The 17,500-nt window shown below is 43.3% G+C and overlaps 6 non-coding genes across 6 annotated transcripts; all 6 read right to left on the bottom strand.

Moving 5' to 3' along the window:
* Window positions 1-7,280: 7,280 nt before the first annotated feature.
* trnap-agg (transfer RNA proline (anticodon AGG)) lies at window positions 7,281-7,352 on the bottom strand. The gene has a single exon. It is a non-coding gene; the product is annotated as a tRNA-Pro (tRNA).
* Window positions 7,353-8,250: 898 nt separating this feature from the next.
* Window positions 8,251-8,322, bottom strand: trnap-ugg (transfer RNA proline (anticodon UGG)). The gene has a single exon. It is a non-coding gene; the product is annotated as a tRNA-Pro (tRNA).
* A 3,785-nt stretch (window positions 8,323-12,107) lies between these two features.
* trnap-ugg (transfer RNA proline (anticodon UGG)) lies at window positions 12,108-12,179 on the bottom strand. Its single transcript has one exon. It is a non-coding gene; the product is annotated as a tRNA-Pro (tRNA).
* Window positions 12,180-13,074: 895 nt separating this feature from the next.
* On the bottom strand, window positions 13,075-13,146 carry trnap-ugg (transfer RNA proline (anticodon UGG)). The gene has a single exon. It is a non-coding gene; the product is annotated as a tRNA-Pro (tRNA).
* Window positions 13,147-14,033: 887 nt separating this feature from the next.
* trnap-ugg (transfer RNA proline (anticodon UGG)) lies at window positions 14,034-14,105 on the bottom strand. The gene has a single exon. It is a non-coding gene; the product is annotated as a tRNA-Pro (tRNA).
* Window positions 14,106-16,911: 2,806 nt separating this feature from the next.
* Window positions 16,912-16,983, bottom strand: trnap-ugg (transfer RNA proline (anticodon UGG)). The gene has a single exon. It is a non-coding gene; the product is annotated as a tRNA-Pro (tRNA).
* Window positions 16,984-17,500: the final 517 nt, after the last annotated feature.

The following is a 17,500-nucleotide window of genomic DNA, read 5'->3' as shown; positions in this document are numbered from 1 at the left end:
CCATGGTCGTTGACCAACTATGAAACATATCACATGAGCCAAGGTGTGAAAAAAGGCCTGGGTAATTATCAGCAGAGGTTTCGGGTTGTGAGAAACCTTGTGAGACCTTGACATATGTAGTTTACTTCTTTACAATGACATTGAAATGCCTCAATTTCAATCAGACCTTGTGAGCTGTAATAGCCTTTTCCACAAGCACCTACCTGGCTTGGCTTAACTTGACTCAGCTCGGTCTTTAGGGTTTTCCATTAGGTGGTAGTACCTGTTACCGGGTATTTCTAGTACCTGCTCAGTAAGGTTTCCAAGTCACTCTCAAAATGTGACATGTACAGATTGCATGTCAGGGCCTGTGCAGTCAATGGCATCACTCAATAAGTCATGAGAGTGACTCCTTAACAAAATCAAAAGCACCGATGTTGAATGACACATTGGTGTCACAGATCACATTGAAAGTTTTGGCAAAGTACAAATGTACGATGACCCAGAATGAATTAAACTAGCCAAAGGTTTCCATGAAACTAAGAGATTGTGATGCGAAGGGGGCTCGTCCGGGATTTGAACCCGGGACCTCTCGCACCCAAGCGAGAATCATACGCCTAGACCAACGAGCCACAGGAAGCCTGCACTCACGTCTGGAACTCTGAAAGTATAGAATTAAATCGCCATTCAAATTCAAGTAAGAATGTTTTTAAGCCCTCTTACTATCCATTTTTTTAAATGTCAGGCCTTTAGTACTGACAAGCTCCAACAGGGATGACTCCAGAGAGACGGCACACAATGAATGAGAAAAAAAGGGTTCCCAGTCATCCAGGTCATGGTAGTCTGATGAGCTTTGATAGAAAGCAGCTGGAATTCTCTAAGTTTCTTGAAGACCTTTCACCTCTCATCTGAGAACCTTGTTAGTTCTAACACTAAATGGTGCAGAGTCCAAGGCATTGAAACCCCATAGGGGTTGTCCTTACCATGGTCGTTGACCAACTATGAAACATATCACTGAGCCAAGGTGTGAAAAAAGGCCTGGGTAATTATCAGCAGAGGTTTCGGGTTGTGAGAAACCTTGTGAGACCTTGACATATGTAGTTTTACTTCTTTACAATGACATTGAAATGCCTCAATTTCAATCAGACCTTGTGAGCTGTAATAGCCCTTTTCCACAAGCACCTACCTGGCTTGGCTTAACTTGACTCAGCTCGGTCTTTAGGGTTTTCCATTAGGTGGTAGTACCTGTTACCGGGTATTTCTAGTACCTGCTCAGTAAGGTTTCCAAGTCACTCTCAAAATGTGACATGTACAGATTGCATGTCAGGGCCTGTGCAGTCAATGGCATCACTCAATAAGTCATGAGAGTGACTCCTTAACAAAATCAAAAGCACCGATGTTGAATGACACATTGGTGTCACAGATCACATTGAAAGTTTTGGCAAAGTACAAATGTACGATGACCCAGAATGAATTAAACTAGCCAAAGGTTTCCATGAAACTAAGAGATTGTGATGCGAAGGGGCTCGTCCGGGATTTGAACCCGGGACCTCTCGCACCCAAGCGAGAATCATACGCCTAGACCAACGAGCCACAGGAAGCCTGCACTCACGTCTGGAACTCTGAAAGTATAGAATTAAATCGCCTTCAAATTCAAGCAAGAATGTTTTTAAGCCCTCTTCACTATCCATTTTTTAAAATGTCAGGCCTTTAGTACTGACAAGCTCCAACAGGGATGACTCCAGAGAGACGGCACACAATGAATGAGAAAAAAAGGGTTCCCAGTCATCCAGGTCATGGTAGTCTGATGAGCTTTGATAGAAAGCAGCTGGAATTCTCTAAGTTTCTTGAAGACCTTTCACCTCTCATCTGAGAACCTTGTTAGTTCTAACACTAAATGGTGCAGAGTCCAAGGCATTGAAACCCCATAGGGGGTTGTCCTTACCATGGTCGTTGACCAACTATGAAACATATCACTGACCAGCCAAGGTGTGAAAAAAGGCCTGGGTAATTATCAGCAGAGGTTTCGGGTTGTGAGAAACCTTGTGAGACCTTGACATATGTAGTTTACTTCTTTACAATGACATTGAAATGCCTCAATTTCAATCAGACCTTGTGAGCTGTAATAGCCCTTTTCCACAAGCACCTACCTGGCTTGGCTTAACTTGACTCAGCTCGGTCTTTAGGGTTTTCCATTAGGTGGTAGTACCTGTTACCGGGTATTTCTAGTACCTGCTCAGTAAGGTTTCCAAGTCACTCTCAAATGTGACATGTACAGATTGCATGTCAGGGCCTGTGCAGTCAATGGCATCACTCAATAAGTCATGAGAGTGACTCCTTAACAAAATCAAAAGCACCGATGTTGAATGACACATTGGTGTCACAGATCACATTGAAAGTTTTGGCAAAGTACAAATGTACGATGACCCAGAATGAATTAAACTAGCCAAAGGTTTCCATGAAACTAAGAGATTGTGATGCGAAGGGGGCTCGTCCGGGATTTGAACCCGGGACCTCTCGCACCCAAGCGAGAATCATACGCCTAGACCAACGAGCCACAGGAAGCCTGCACTCACGTCTGGAACTCTGAAAGTATAGAATTAAATCGCCATTCAAATTCAAGCAAGAATGTTTTTAAGCCCTCTTTACTATCGATTTTTTTAAATGTCAGGCCTTTAGTACTGACAAGCTCCAACAGGGATGACTCCAGAGAGACGCACACAATGAATGAGAAAAAAAGGGTTCCCAGTCATCCAGGTCATGGTAGTCTGATGAGCTTTGATAGAAAGCAGCTGGAATTCTCTAAGTTTCTTGAAGACCTTTCACCTCTCATCTGAGAACCTTGTTAGTTCTAACACTAAATGGTGCAGAGTCCAAGGCATTGAAACCCATAGGGGGTTGTCCTTACCATGGTCGTTGACCAACTATGAAACATATCACGTGAGCCAAGGTGTGAAAAAAGGCCTGGGTAATTATCAGCAGAGGTTTCGGGTTGTGAGAAACCTTGTGAGACCTTGACATATGTAGTTTACTTCTTTACAATGACATTGAAATGCCTCAATTTCAATCAGACCTTGTGAGCTGTAATAGCCCTTTTCCACAAGCACCTACCTGGCTTGGCTTAACTTGATCAGCTCGGTCTTTAGGGTTTTCCATTAGGTGGTAGTACCTGTTACCGGGTATTTCTAGTACCTGCTCAGTAAGGTTTCCAAGTCACTCTCAAAATGTGACATGTACAGATTGCATGTCAGGGCCTGTGCAGTCAATGGCATCACTCAATAAGTCATGAGAGTGACTCCTTAACAAAATCAAAAGCACCGATGTTGAATGACACATTGGTGTCACAGATCACATTGAAAGTTTTGGCAAAGTACAAATGTACGATGACCCAGAATGAATTAAACTAGCCAAAGGTTTCCATGAAACTAAGAGATTGTGATGCGAAGGGGGCTCGTCCGGGATTTGAACCCGGGACCTCTCGCACCCAAGCGAGAATCATACGCCTAGACCAACGAGCCACAGGAAGCCTGCACTCACGTCTGGAACTCTGAAAGTATAGAATTAAATCGCCATTCAAATTCAAGCAAGAATGTTTTTAAGCCCTCTTCACTATCCATTTTTTAAAATGTCAGGCCTTTAGTACTGACAAGCTCCAACAGGGATGACTCCAGAGAGACGGCACACAATGAATGAGAAAAAAAGGGTTCCCAGTCATCCAGGTCATGGTAGTCTGATGAGCTTTGATAGAAAGCAGCTGGAATTCTCTAAGTTTCTTGAAGACCTTTCACCTCTCATCTGAGAACCTTCGTTAGTTCTAACACTAAATGGTGCAGAGTCCAAGGCATTGAAACCCCATAGGGGGTTGTCCTTACCATGGTCGTTGACCAACTATGAAACATATCACGTGAGCCAAGGTGTGAAAAAAGGCCTGGGTAATTATCAGCAGAGGTTTCGGGTTGTGAGAAACCTTGTGAGACCTTGACATATGTAGTTTTACTTCTTTACAATGACATTGAAATGCCTCAATTTCAATCAGACCTTGTGAGCTGTAATAGCCTTTTCCACAAGCACCTACCTGGCTTGGCTTAACTTGAATGAGCTCGGTCTTTAGGGTTTTCCATTAGGTGGTAGTACCTGTTACCGGGTATTTCTAGTACCTGCTCAGTAAGGTTTCCAAGTCACTCTCAAAATGTGACATGTACAGATTGCATGTCAGGGCCTGTGCAGTCAATGGCATCACTCAATAAGTCATGAGAGTGACTCCTTAACAAAATCAAAAGCACCGATGTTGAATGACACATTGGTGTCACAGATCACATTGAAAGTTTTGGCAAAGTACAAATGTACGATGACCCAGAATGAATTAAACTAGCCAAAGGTTTCCATGAAACTAAGAGATTGTGATGCGAAGGGGGCTCGTCCGGGATTTGAACCCGGGACCTCTCGCACCCAAGCGAGAATCATACGCCTAGACCAACGAGCCACAGGAAGCCTGCACTCACGTCTGGAACTCTGAAAGTATAGAATTAAATCGGCCTTCAAATTCAAGTAAGAATGTTTTTAAGCCCTCTTTACTATCGATTTTTTTTTAAATGTCAGGCCTTTAGTACTGACAAGCTCCAACAGGGATGACTCCAGAGAGACTGCACACAATGAATGAGAAAAAAAGGGTTCCCAGTCATCCAGGTCATGGTAGTCTGATGAGCTTTGATAGAAAGCAGCTGGAATTCTCTAAGTTTCTTGAAGACCTTTCACCTCTCATCTGAGAACCTTTGTTAGTTCTAACACTAAATGGTGCAGAGTCCAAGGCATTGAAACCCCATAGGGGTTGTCCTTACCATGGTCGTTGACCAACTATGAAACATATCACGTGAGCCAAGGTGTGAAAAAAGGCCTGGGTAATTATCAGCAGAGGTTTCGGGTTGTGAGAAACCTTGTGAGACCTTGACATATGTAGTTTACTTCTTTACAATGACATTGAAATGCCTCAATTTCAATCAGACCTTGTGAGCTGTAATAGCCTTTTCACAAGCACCTACCTGGCTTGGCTTAACTTGACTCAGCTCGGTCTTTAGGGTTTTCCATTAGGTGGTAGTACCTGTTACCGGGTATTTCTAGTACCTGCTCAGTAAGGTTTCCAAGTCACTCTCAAAATGTGACATGTACAGATTGCATGTCAGGGCCTGTGCAGTCAATGGCATCACTCAATAAGTCATGAGAGTGACTCCTTAACAAAATCAAAAGCACCGATGTTGAATGACACATTGGTGTCACAGATCACATTGAAAGTTTTGGCAAAGTACAAATGTACGATGACCCAGAATGAATTAAACTAGCCAAAGGTTTCCATGAAATAAGAGATTGTGATGCGAAGGGGGCTCGTCCGGGATTTGAACCCGGGACCTCTCGCACCCAAGCGAGAATCATACGCCTAGACCAACGAGCCACAGGAAGCCTGCACTCACGTCTGGAACTCTGAAAGTATAGAATTAAATCGCCTTCAAATTCAAGAAGAATGTTTTTAAGCCCTCTTACTATCGATTTTTTTTAAATGTCAGGCCTTTAGTACTGACAAGCTCCAACAGGGATGACTCCAGAGAGACTGCACACAATGAATGAGAAAAAAGGGTTCCCAGTCATCCAGGTCATGGTAGTCTGATGAGCTTTGATAGAAAGCAGCTGGAATTCTCTAAGTTTCTTGAAGACCTTTCACCTCTCATCTGAGAACCTTGTTAGTTCTAACACTAAATGGTGCAGAGTCCAAGGCATTGAAACCCCATAGGGGTTGTCCTTACCATGGTCGTTGACCAACTATGAAACATATCACGTGAGCCAAGGTGTGAAAAAAGGCCTGGGTAATTATCAGCAGAGGTTTCGGGTTGTGAGAAACCTTGTGAGACCTTGACATATGTAGTTTTACTTCTTTACAATGACATTGAAATGCCTCAATTTCAATCAGACCTTGTGAGCTGTAATAGCCCTTTTCACAAGCACCTACCTGGCTTGGCTTAACTTGACTCAGCTCGGTCTTTAGGGTTTTCCATTAGGTGGTAGTACCTGTTACCGGGTATTTCTAGTACCTGCTCAGTAAGGTTTCCAAGTCACTCTCAAAATGTGACATGTACAGATTGCATGTCAGGGCCTGTGCAGTCAATGGCATCACTCAATAAGTCATGAGAGTGACTCCTTAACAAAATCAAAAGCACCGATGTTGAATGACACATTGGTGTCACAGATCACATTGAAAGTTTTGGCAAAGTACAAATGTACGATGACCCAGAATGAATTAAACTAGCCAAAGGTTTCCATGAAACTAAGAGATTGTGATGCGAAGGGGGCTCGTCCGGGATTTGAACCCGGGACCTCTCGCACCCAAGCGAGAATCATACGCCTAGACCAACGAGCCACAGGAAGCCTGCACTCACGTCTGGAACTCTGAAAGTATAGAATTAAATCGCCATTCAAATTCAAGCAAGAATGTTTTTAAGCCCTCTTTACTATCGATTTTTTTTTAAATGTCAGGCCTTTAGTACTGACAAGCTCCAACAGGGATGACTCCAGAGAGCTGCACACAATGAATGAGAAAAAAAGGGTTCCCAGTCATCCAGGTCATGGTAGTCTGATGAGCTTTGATAGAAAGCAGCTGGAATTCTCTAAGTTTCTTGAAGACCTTTCACCTCTCATCTGAGAACCTTTGTTAGTTCTAACACTAAATGGTGCAGAGTCCAAGGCATTGAAACCCCATAGGGGGTTGTCCTTACCATGGTCGTTGACCAACTATGAAACATATCACGTGAGCCAAGGTGTGAAAAAAGGCCTGGGTAATTATCAGCAGAGGTTTCGGGTTGTGAGAAACCTTGTGAGACCTTGACATATGTAGTTTTACTTCTTTACAATGACATTGAAATGCCTCAATTTCAATCAGACCTTGTGAGCTGTAATAGCCCTTTTCCACAAGCACCTACCTGGCTTGGCTTAACTTGATGAGCTCGGTCTTTAGGGTTTTCCATTAGGTGGTAGTACCTGTTACCGGGTATTTCTAGTACCTGCTCAGTAAGGTTTCCAAGTCACTCTCAAAATGTGACATGTACAGATTGCATGTCAGGGCCTGTGCAGTCAATGGCATCACTCAATAAGTCATGAGAGTGACTCCTTAACAAAATCAAAAGCACCGATGTTGAATGACACATTGGTGTCACAGATCACATTGAAAGTTTTGGCAAAGTACAAATGTACGATGACCCAGAATGAATTAAACTAGCCAAAGGTTTCCATGAAACTAAGAGATTGTGATGCGAAGGGGGCTCGTCCGGGATTTGAACCCGGGACCTCTCGCACCCTAAGCGAGAATCATACGCCTAGACCAACGAGCCACAGGAAGCCTGCACTCACGTCTGGAACTCTGAAAGTATAGAATTAAATCGCCATTCAAATTCAAGTAAGAATGTTTTTAAGCCCTCTTACTATCCATTTTTTTAAATGTCAGGCCTTTAGTACTGACAAGCTCCAACAGGGATGACTCCAGAGAGACGGCACACAATGAATGAGAAAAAAGGGTTCCCAGTCATCCAGGTCATGGTAGTCTGATGAGCTTTGATAGAAAGCAGCTGGAATTCTCTAAGTTTCTTGAAGACCTTTCACCTCTCATCTGAGAACCTTTGTTAGTTCTAACACTAAATGGTGCAGAGTCCAAGGCATTGAAACCCCATAGGGGGTTGTCCTTACCATGGTCGTTGACCAACTATGAAACATATCACGTGAGCCAAGGTGTGAAAAAAGGCCTGGGTAATTATCAGCAGAGGTTTCGGGTTGTGAGAACCTTGTGAGACCTTGACATATGTAGTTTTACTTCTTTACAATGACATTGAAATGCCTCAATTTCAATCAGACCTTGTGAGCTGTAATAGCCTTTTCCACAAGCACCTACCTGGCTTGGCTTAACTTGAATGAGCTCGGTCTTTAGGGTTTTCCATTAGGTGGTAGTACCTGTTACCGGGTATTTCTAGTACCTGCTCAGTAAGGTTTCCAAGTCACTCTCAAAATGTGACATGTACAGATTGCATGTCAGGGCCTGTGCAGTCAATGGCATCACTCAATAAGTCATGAGAGTGACTCCTTAACAAAATCAAAAGCACCGATGTTGAATGACACATTGGTGTCACAGATCACATTGAAAGTTTTGGCAAAGTACAAATGTACGATGACCCAGAATGAATTAAACTAGCCAAAGGTTTCCATGAAAGTGACTATTAAGAGATTGTGATGCGAAGGGGGCTCGTCCGGGATTTGAACCCGGGACCTCTCGCACCCAAAGCGAGAATCATACGCCTAGACCAACGAGCCACAGGAAGCCTGCACTCACGTCTGGAACTCTGAAAGTATAGAATTAAATCGGCCTTCAAATTCAAGCAGAATGTTTTTAAGCCCTCTTTACTATCGATTTTTTTTTAAATGTCAGGCCTTTAGTACTGACAAGCTCCAACAGGGATGACTCCAGAGAGGCTGCACACAATGAATGAGAAAAAAGGGTTCCCAGTCATCCAGGTCATGGTAGTCTGATGAGCTTTGATAGAAAGCAGCTGGAATTCTCTAAGTTTCTTGAAGACCTTTCACCTCTCATCTGAGAACCTTTGTTAGTTCTAACACTAAATGGTGCAGAGTCCAAGGCATTGAAACCCCATAGGGGGTTGTCCTTACCATGGTCGTTGACCAACTATGAAACATATCACGTGAGCCAAGGTGTGAAAAAGGCCTGGGTAATTATCAGCAGAGGTTTCGGGTTGTGAGAAACCTTGTGAGACCTTGACATATGTAGTTTTACTTCTTTACAATGACATTGAAATGCCTCAATTTCAATCAGACCTTGTGAGCTGTAATAGCCCTTTTCACAAGCACCTACCTGGCTTGGCTTAACTTGACTCAGCTCGGTCTTTAGGGTTTTCCATTAGGTGGTAGTACCTGTTACCGGGTATTTCTAGTACCTGCTCAGTAAGGTTTCCAAGTCACTCTCAAAATGTGACATGTACAGATTGCATGTCAGGGCCTGTGCAGTCAATGGCATCACTCAATAAGTCATGAGAGTGACTCCTTAACAAAATCAAAAGCACCGATGTTGAATGACACATTGGTGTCACAGATCACATTGAAAGTTTTGGCAAAGTACAAATGTACGATGACCCAGAATGAATTAAACTAGCCAAAGGTTTCCATGAAACTAAGAGATTGTGATGCGAAGGGGGCTCGTCCGGGATTTGAACCCGGGACCTCTCGCACCCAAGCGAGAATCATACGCCTAGACCAACGAGCCACAGGAAGCCTGCACTCACGTCTGGAACTCTGAAAGTATAGAATTAAATCGCCATTCAAATTCAAGCAAGAATGTTTTTAAGCCCTCTTTACTATCGATTTTTTTTTAAATGTCAGGCCTTTAGTACTGACAAGCTCCAACAGGGATGACTCCAGAGAGGCTGCACACAATGAATGAGAAAAAAAGGGTTCCCAGTCATCCAGGTCATGGTAGTCTGATGAGCTTTGATAGAAAGCAGCTGGAATTCTCTAAGTTTCTTGAAGACCTTTCACCTCTCATCTGAGAACCTTTGTTAGTTCTAACACTAAATGGTGCAGAGTCCAAGGCATTGAAACCCCATAGGGGGTTGTCCTTACCATGGTCGTTGACCAACTATGAAACATATCACGTGAGCCAAGGTGTGAAAAAAGGCCTGGGTAATTATCAGCAGAGGTTTCGGGTTGTGAGAAACCTTGTGAGACCTTGACATATGTAGTTTTACTTCTTTACAATGACATTGAAATGCCTCAATTTCAATCAGACCTTGTGAGCTGTAATAGCCCTTTTCCACAAGCACCTACCTGGCTTGGCTTAACTTGACTCAGCTCGGTCTTTAGGGTTTTCCATTAGGTGGTAGTACCTGTTACCGGGTATTTCTAGTACCTGCTCAGTAAGGTTTCCAAGTCACTCTCAAAATGTGACATGTACAGATTGCATGTCAGGGCCTGTGCAGTCAATGGCATCACTCAATAAGTCATGAGAGTGACTCCTTAACAAAATCAAAAGCACCGATGTTGAATGACACATTGGTGTCACAGATCACATTGAAAGTTTTGGCAAAGTACAAATGTACGATGACCCAGAATGAATTAAACTAGCCAAAGGTTTCCATGAAACTAAGAGATTGTGATGCGAAGGGGGCTCGTCCGGGATTTGAACCCGGGACCTCTCGCACCCAAGCGAGAATCATACGCCTAGACCAACGAGCCACAGGAAGCCTGCACTCACGTCTGGAACTCTGAAAGTATAGAATTAAATCGCCATTCAAATTCAAGCAAGAATGTTTTTAAGCCCTCTTTACTATCGATTTTTTTTTAAATGTCAGGCCTTTAGTACTGACAAGCTCCAACAGGGATGACTCCAGAGAGCTGCACACAATGAATGAGAAAAAAAGGGTTCCCAGTCATCCAGGTCATGGTAGTCTGATGAGCTTTGATAGAAAGCAGCTGGAATTCTCTAAGTTTCTTGAAGACCTTTCACCTCTCATCTGAGAACCTTTGTTAGTTCTAACACTAAATGGTGCAGAGTCCAAGGCATTGAAACCCCATAGGGGGTTGTCCTTACCATGGTCGTTGACCAACTATGAAACATATCACGTGAGCCAAGGTGTGAAAAAAGGCCTGGGTAATTATCAGCAGAGGTTTCGGGTTGTGAGAAACCTTGTGAGACCTTGACATATGTAGTTTACTTCTTTACAATGACATTGAAATGCCTCAATTTCAATCAGACCTTGTGAGCTGTAATAGCCCTTTTCCACAAGCACCTACCTGGCTTGGCTTAACTTGAATGAGCTCGGTCTTTAGGGTTTTCCATTAGGTGGTAGTACCTGTTACCGGGTATTTCTAGTACCTGCTCAGTAAGGTTTCCAAGTCACTCTCAAAATGTGACATGTACAGATTGCATGTCAGGGCCTGTGCAGTCAATGGCATCACTCAATAAGTCATAGAGTGACTCCTTAACAAAATCAAAAGCACCGATGTTGAATGACACATTGGTGTCACAGATCACATTGAAAGTTTTGGCAAAGTACAAATGTACGATGACCCAGAATGAATTAAACTAGCCAAAGGTTTCCATGAAACTAAGAGATTGTGATGCGAAGGGGCTCGTCCGGGATTTGAACCCGGGACCTCTCGCACCCAAGCGAGAATCATACGCCTAGACCAACGAGCCACAGGAAGCCTGCACTCACGTCTGGAACTCTGAAAGTATAGAATTAAATCGCCTTCAAATTCAAGTAGAATGTTTTTAAGCCCTCTTACGATCCATTTTTTAAAATGTCAGGCCTTTAGTACTGACAAGCTCCAACAGGGATGACTCCAGAGAGACGGCACACAATGAATGAGAAAAAAAGGGTTCCCAGTCATCCAGGTCATGGTAGTCTGATGAGCTTTGATAGAAAGCAGCTGGAATTCTCTAAGTTTCTTGAAGACCTTTCACCTCTCATCTGAGAACCTTGTTAGTTCTAACACTAAATGGTGCAGAGTCCAAGGCATTGAAACCCCATAGGGGGTTGTCCTTACCATGGTCGTTGACCAACTATGAAACATATCACGTGAGCCAAGGTGTGAAAAAAGGCCTGGGTAATTATCAGCAGAGGTTTCGGGTTGTGAGAAACCTTGTGAGACCTTGACATATGTAGTTTTACTTCTTTACAATGACATTGAAATGCCTCAATTTCAATCAGACCTTGTGAGCTGTAATAGCACTTTTCCACAAGCACCTACCTGGCTTGGCTTAACTTGAATGAGCTCGGTCTTTAGGGTTTTCCATTAGGTGGTAGTACCTGTTACCGGGTATTTCTAGTACCTGCTCAGTAAGGTTTCCAAGTCACTCTCAAAATGTGACATGTACAGATTGCATGTCAGGGCCTGTGCAGTCAATGGCATCACTCAATAAGTCATGAGAGTGACTCCTTAACAAATCAAAAGCACCGATGTTGAATGACACATTGGTGTCACAGATCACATTGAAAGTTTTGGCAAAGTACAAATGTACGATGACCCAGAATGAATTAAACTAGCCAAGGTTTCCATGAAACTAAGAGATTGTGATGCGAAGGGGGCTCGTCCGGGATTTGAACCCGGGACCTCTCGCACCCAAAGCGAGAATCATACGCCTAGACCAACGAGCCACAGGAAGCCTGCACTCACGTCTGGAACTCTGAAAGTATAGAATTAAATCGGCCTTCAAATTCAAGTAGGAATGTTTTTAAGCCCTCTTTACTATCGATTTTTTTTTAAATGTCAGGCCTTTAGTACTGACAAGCTCCAACAGGGATGACTCCAGAGAGGCTGCACACAATGAATGAGAAAAAAAGGGTTCCCAGTCATCCAGGTCATGGTAGTCTGATGAGCTTTGATAGAAAGCAGCTGGAATTCTCTAAGTTTCTTGAAGACCTTTCACCTCTCATCTGAGAACCTTTGTTAGTTCTAACACTAAATGGTGCAGAGTCCAAGGCATTGAAACCCCATAGGGGTTGTCCTTACCATGGTCGTTGACCAACTATGAAACATATCACGTGAGCCAAGGTGTGAAAAAAGGCCTGGGTAATTATCAGCAGAGGTTTCGGGTTGTGAGAAACCTTGTGAGACCTTGACATATGTAGTTTTACTTCTTTACAATGACATTGAAATGCCTCAATTTCAATCAGACCTTGTGAGCTGTAATAGCCCTTTTCACAAGCACCTACCTGGCTTGGCTTAACTTGACTCAGCTCGGTCTTTAGGGTTTTCCATTAGGTGGTAGTACCTGTTACCGGGTATTTCTAGTACCTGCTCAGTAAGGTTTCCAAGTCACTCTCAAAATGTGACATGTACAGATTGCATGTCAGGGCCTGTGCAGTCAATGGCATCACTCAATAAGTCATGAGAGTGACTCCTTAACAAAATCAAAAGCACCGATGTTGAATGACACATTGGTGTCACAGATCACATTGAAAGTTTTGGCAAAGTACAAATGTACGATGACCCAGAATGAATTAAACTAGCCAAAGGTTTCCATGAAATTAAGAGATTGTGATGCGAAGGGGGCTCGTCCGGGATTTGAACCCGGGACCTCTCGCACCCAAAGCGAGAATCATACGCCTAGACCAACGAGCCACAGGAAGCCTGCACTCACGTCTGGAACTCTGAAAGTATAGAATTAAATCGCCATTCAAATTCAAGCAAGAATGTTTTTAAGCCCTCTTTACTATCGATTTTTTTTTAAATGTCAGGCCTTTAGTACTGACAAGCTCCAACAGGGATGACTCCAGAGAGGCTGCACACAATGAATGAGAAAAAAAGGGTTCCCAGTCATCCAGGTCATGGTAGTCTGATGAGCTTTGATAGAAAGCAGCTGGAATTCTCTAAGTTCTTGAAGACCTTTCACCTCTCATCTGAGAACCTTTGTAGTTCTAACACTAAATGGTGCAGAGTCCAAGGCATTGAACCCCATAGGGGGTTGTCCTTACCATGGTCGTTGACCAACTATGAACATATCACGTGAGCCAAGGTGTGAAAAAGGCCTGGTAATTATCAGCAGAGGTTTCGGTTGTGAGAAACCTTGTGAGACCTTGACATATGTAGTTTTACTTCTTTACAATGACATTGAAATGCCTCAATTTCAATCAGACCTTGTGAGCTGTAATAGCCCTTTTTCACAAGCACCTACCTGGCTTGGCTTAACTTGACTCAGCTCGGTCTTTAGGGTTTTCCATTAGGTGTAGTACCTGTTACCGGGTATTCTAGTACCTGCTCAGTAAGGTTTCCAAGTCACTCTCAAAATGTGACATGTACAGATTGCATGTCAGGGCCTGTGCAGTCAATGGCATCACTCAATAAGTCATCAGAGTGACTCCTTAACAAAATCAAAAGCACCGATGTTGAATGACACATTGGTGTCACAGATCACATTGAAAGTTTTGGCAAAGTACAAATGTACGATGACCCAGAATGAATTAAACTAGCCAAAGGTTTCCATGAAATAAGAGATTGTGATGCGAAGGGGGCTCGTCCGGGATTTGAACCCGGGACCTCTCGCACCCAAAGCGAGAATCATACGCCTAGACCAACGAGCCACAGGAAGCCTGCACTCACGTCTGGAACTCTGAAAGTATAGAATTAAATCGCCATTCAAATTCAAGCAAGAATGTTTTTAAGCCCTCTTTACTATCGATTTTTTTTTAAATGTCAGGCCTTTAGTACTGACAAGCTCCAACAGGGATGACTCCAGAGAGGCTGCACACAATGAATGAGAAAAAAAGGGTTCCCAGTCATCCAGGTCATGGTAGTCTGATGAGCTTTGATAGAAAGCAGCTGGAATTCTCTAAGTTTCTTGAAGACCTTTCACCTCTCATCTGAGAACCTTTGTTAGTTCTAACACTAAATGGTGCAGAGTCCAAGGCATTGAAACCCCATAGGGGGTTGTCCTTACCATGGTCGTTGACCAACTATGAAACATATCACGTGAGCCAAGGTGTGAAAAAAGGCCTGGGTAATTATCAGCAGAGGTTTCGGGTTGTGAGAAACCTTGTGAGACCTTGACATATGTAGTTTTACTTCTTTACAATGACATTGAAATGCCTCAATTTCAATCAGACCTTGTGAGCTGTAATAGCCCTTTTCCACAAGCACCTACCTGGCTTGGCTTAACTTGAATGAGCTCGGTCTTTAGGGTTTTCCATTAGGTGGTAGTACCTGTTACCGGGTATTTCTAGTACCTGCTCAGTAAGGTTTCCAAGTCACTCTCAAAATGTGACATGTACAGATTGCATGTCAGGGCCTGTGCAGTCAATGGCATCACTCAATAAGTCATCAGAGTGACTCCTTAACAAAATCAAAAGCACCGATGTTGAATGACACATTGGTGTCACAGATCACATTGAAAGTTTTGGCAAAGTACAAATGTACGATGACCCAGAATGAATTAAACTAGCCAAAGGTTTCCATGAAACTAAGAGATTGTGATGCGAAGGGGCTCGTCCGGATTTGAACCCGGACTCTCGCACCCAAGCGAGAATCATACGCCTAGACCAACGAGCCACAGGAAGCCTGCACTCACGTCTGGAACTCTGAAAGTATAGAATTAAATCGCCATTCAAATTCAAGTAAGAATGTTTTTAAGCCCTCTTCACGATCCATTTTTTAAAATGTCAGGCCTTTAGTACTGACAAGCTCCAACAGGGATGACTCCAGAGAGACGCACACAATGAATGAGAAAAAAGGGTTCCCAGTCATCCAGGTCATGGTAGTCTGATGAGCTTTGATAGAAAGCAGCTGGAATTCTCTAAGTTTCTTGAAGACCTTTCACCTCTCATCTGAGAACCTTTTAGTTCTAACACTAAATGGTGCAGAGTCCAAGGCATTGAAACCCCATAGGGGGTTGTCCTTACCATGGTCGTTGACCAACTATGAAACATATCACGTGAGCCAAGGTGTGAAAAAAGGCCTGGGTAATTATCAGCAGAGGTTTCGGGTTGTGAGAAACCTTGTGAGACCTTGACATATGTAGTTTTACTTCTTTACAATGACATTGAATGCCTCAATTTCAATCAGACCTTGTGAGCTGTAATAGCACTTTTCCACAAGCACCTACCTGGCTTGGCTTAACTTGAATGAGCTCGGTCTTTAGGGTTTTCCATTAGGTGGTATACCTGTTACCGGGTATTTCTAGTACCTGCTCAGTAAGGTTCCAAGTCACTCTCAAAATGTGACATGTACAGATTGCAGTCAGGGCCTGTGCAGTCAATGGCATACTCAATAATCATGAGAGTGACTCCTTAACAATCCAAAAGCACCGATGTTGAATGACACATTGGTGTCACAGATCACATTGAAAGTTTTGGCAAAGTACAAATGTACGATGACCCAGAATGAATTAACTAGCCAAAGGTTTCCATGAAACTAAGAGATTGTGATGCGAAGGGGCTCGTCCGGGATTTGAACCCGGGACCTCTCGCACCCAAAGCGAGAATCATACGCCTAGACAACGAGCCACAGGAAGCCTGCACTCACGTCTGGAACTCTGAAAGTATAGAATTAAATCGCCTTCAAATTCAAGCAAGAATGTTTTTAAGCCCTCTTACTATCCATTTTTTAAATGTCAGGCCTTTAGTACTGACAAGCTCCAACAGGGATGACTCCAGAGAGACTGCACACAATGAATGAGAAAAAAAGGGTTCCCAGTCATCCAGGTCATGGTAGTCTGATGAGCTTTGATAGAAAGCAGCTGGAATTCTCTAAGTTTCTTGAAGACCTTTCACCTCTCATCTGAGAACCTTCATTAGTTCTAACACTAAATGGTGCAGAGTCCAAGGCATTGAAACCCCATAGGGGGTTGTCCTTACCATGGTCGTTGACCAACTATGAAACATATCACATGAGCCAAGGTGAAAAAAGGCCTGGGTAATTATCAGCAGAGGTTTCGGGTTGTGAGAAACTTGTGAGACCTTGACATATGTAGTTTCACTTCTTTACAATGACATTGAAATGCCTCAATTTCAATCAGACCTTGTGAGCTGTAATAGCCCTTTTCCACAAGCACCTACCTGGCTTGGCTTAACTTGACTCAGCTCGGTCTTTAGGGTTTTCCATTAGGTGGTAGTACCTGTTACCGGGTATTTCTAGTACCTGCTCAGTAAGGTTTCCAAGTCACTCTCAAAATGTGACATGTACAGATTGCATGTCAGGGCCTGTGCAGTCAATGGCATCACTCAATAAGTCATGAGAGTGACTCCTTAACAAAATCAAAAGCACCGATGTTGAATGACACATTGGTGTCACAGATCACATTGAAAGTTTTGGCAAACTACAAATGTACGATGACCCAGAATGAATTAAACTAGCCAAAGGTTTCCATGAAACTAAGAGATTGTGATGCGAAGGGGGCTCGTCCGGGATTTGAACCCGGGACCTCTCGCACCCAAAGCGAGAATCATACGCCTAGACCAACGAGCCACAGGAAGCCTGCACTCACGTCTGGAACTCTGAAAGTAAGAATTAAATCGGCCTTCAAATTCAAGCAAGAATAATTTTAAGCCTCTTTACTATCCATTTTTTTTTAAATGTCAGGCCTTTAGTACTGACAAGCTCCAACAGGGATGACTCCAGAGAGACTGCACACAATGAATGAGAAAAAAAGGGTTCCCAGTCATCCAGGTCATGGTAGTCTGATGAGCTTTGATAGAAAGCAGCTGGAATTCTCTAAGTTTCTTGAAGACCTTTCACCTCTCATCTGAGAACCTTTGTTAGTTCTAACACTAAATGGTGCAGAGTCCAAGGCATTGAAACCCCATAGGGGGTTGTCCTTACCATGGTCGTTGACCAACTATGAAACATATCACATGAGCCAAGGTGTGAAAAAAGGCCTGGGCAATTATCAGCAGAGGTTTGGGGTGAAACCTTGTGAGACCTTGACATATGTAGTTTTACTTCTTTACAATGACATTGAAATGCCTCAATTTCAATCAGACCT

Source organism: Oreochromis niloticus, unplaced genomic scaffold (genome assembly GCF_001858045.2).
Source record: "Oreochromis niloticus isolate F11D_XX unplaced genomic scaffold, O_niloticus_UMD_NMBU tig00007329_pilon, whole genome shotgun sequence".
NCBI classification, from domain to species: domain Eukaryota; kingdom Metazoa; phylum Chordata; class Actinopteri; order Cichliformes; family Cichlidae; genus Oreochromis; species Oreochromis niloticus.
Note: the sequence above shows the minus strand (reverse complement) of the source record. Positions and strands in the feature narration are given on the sequence as shown.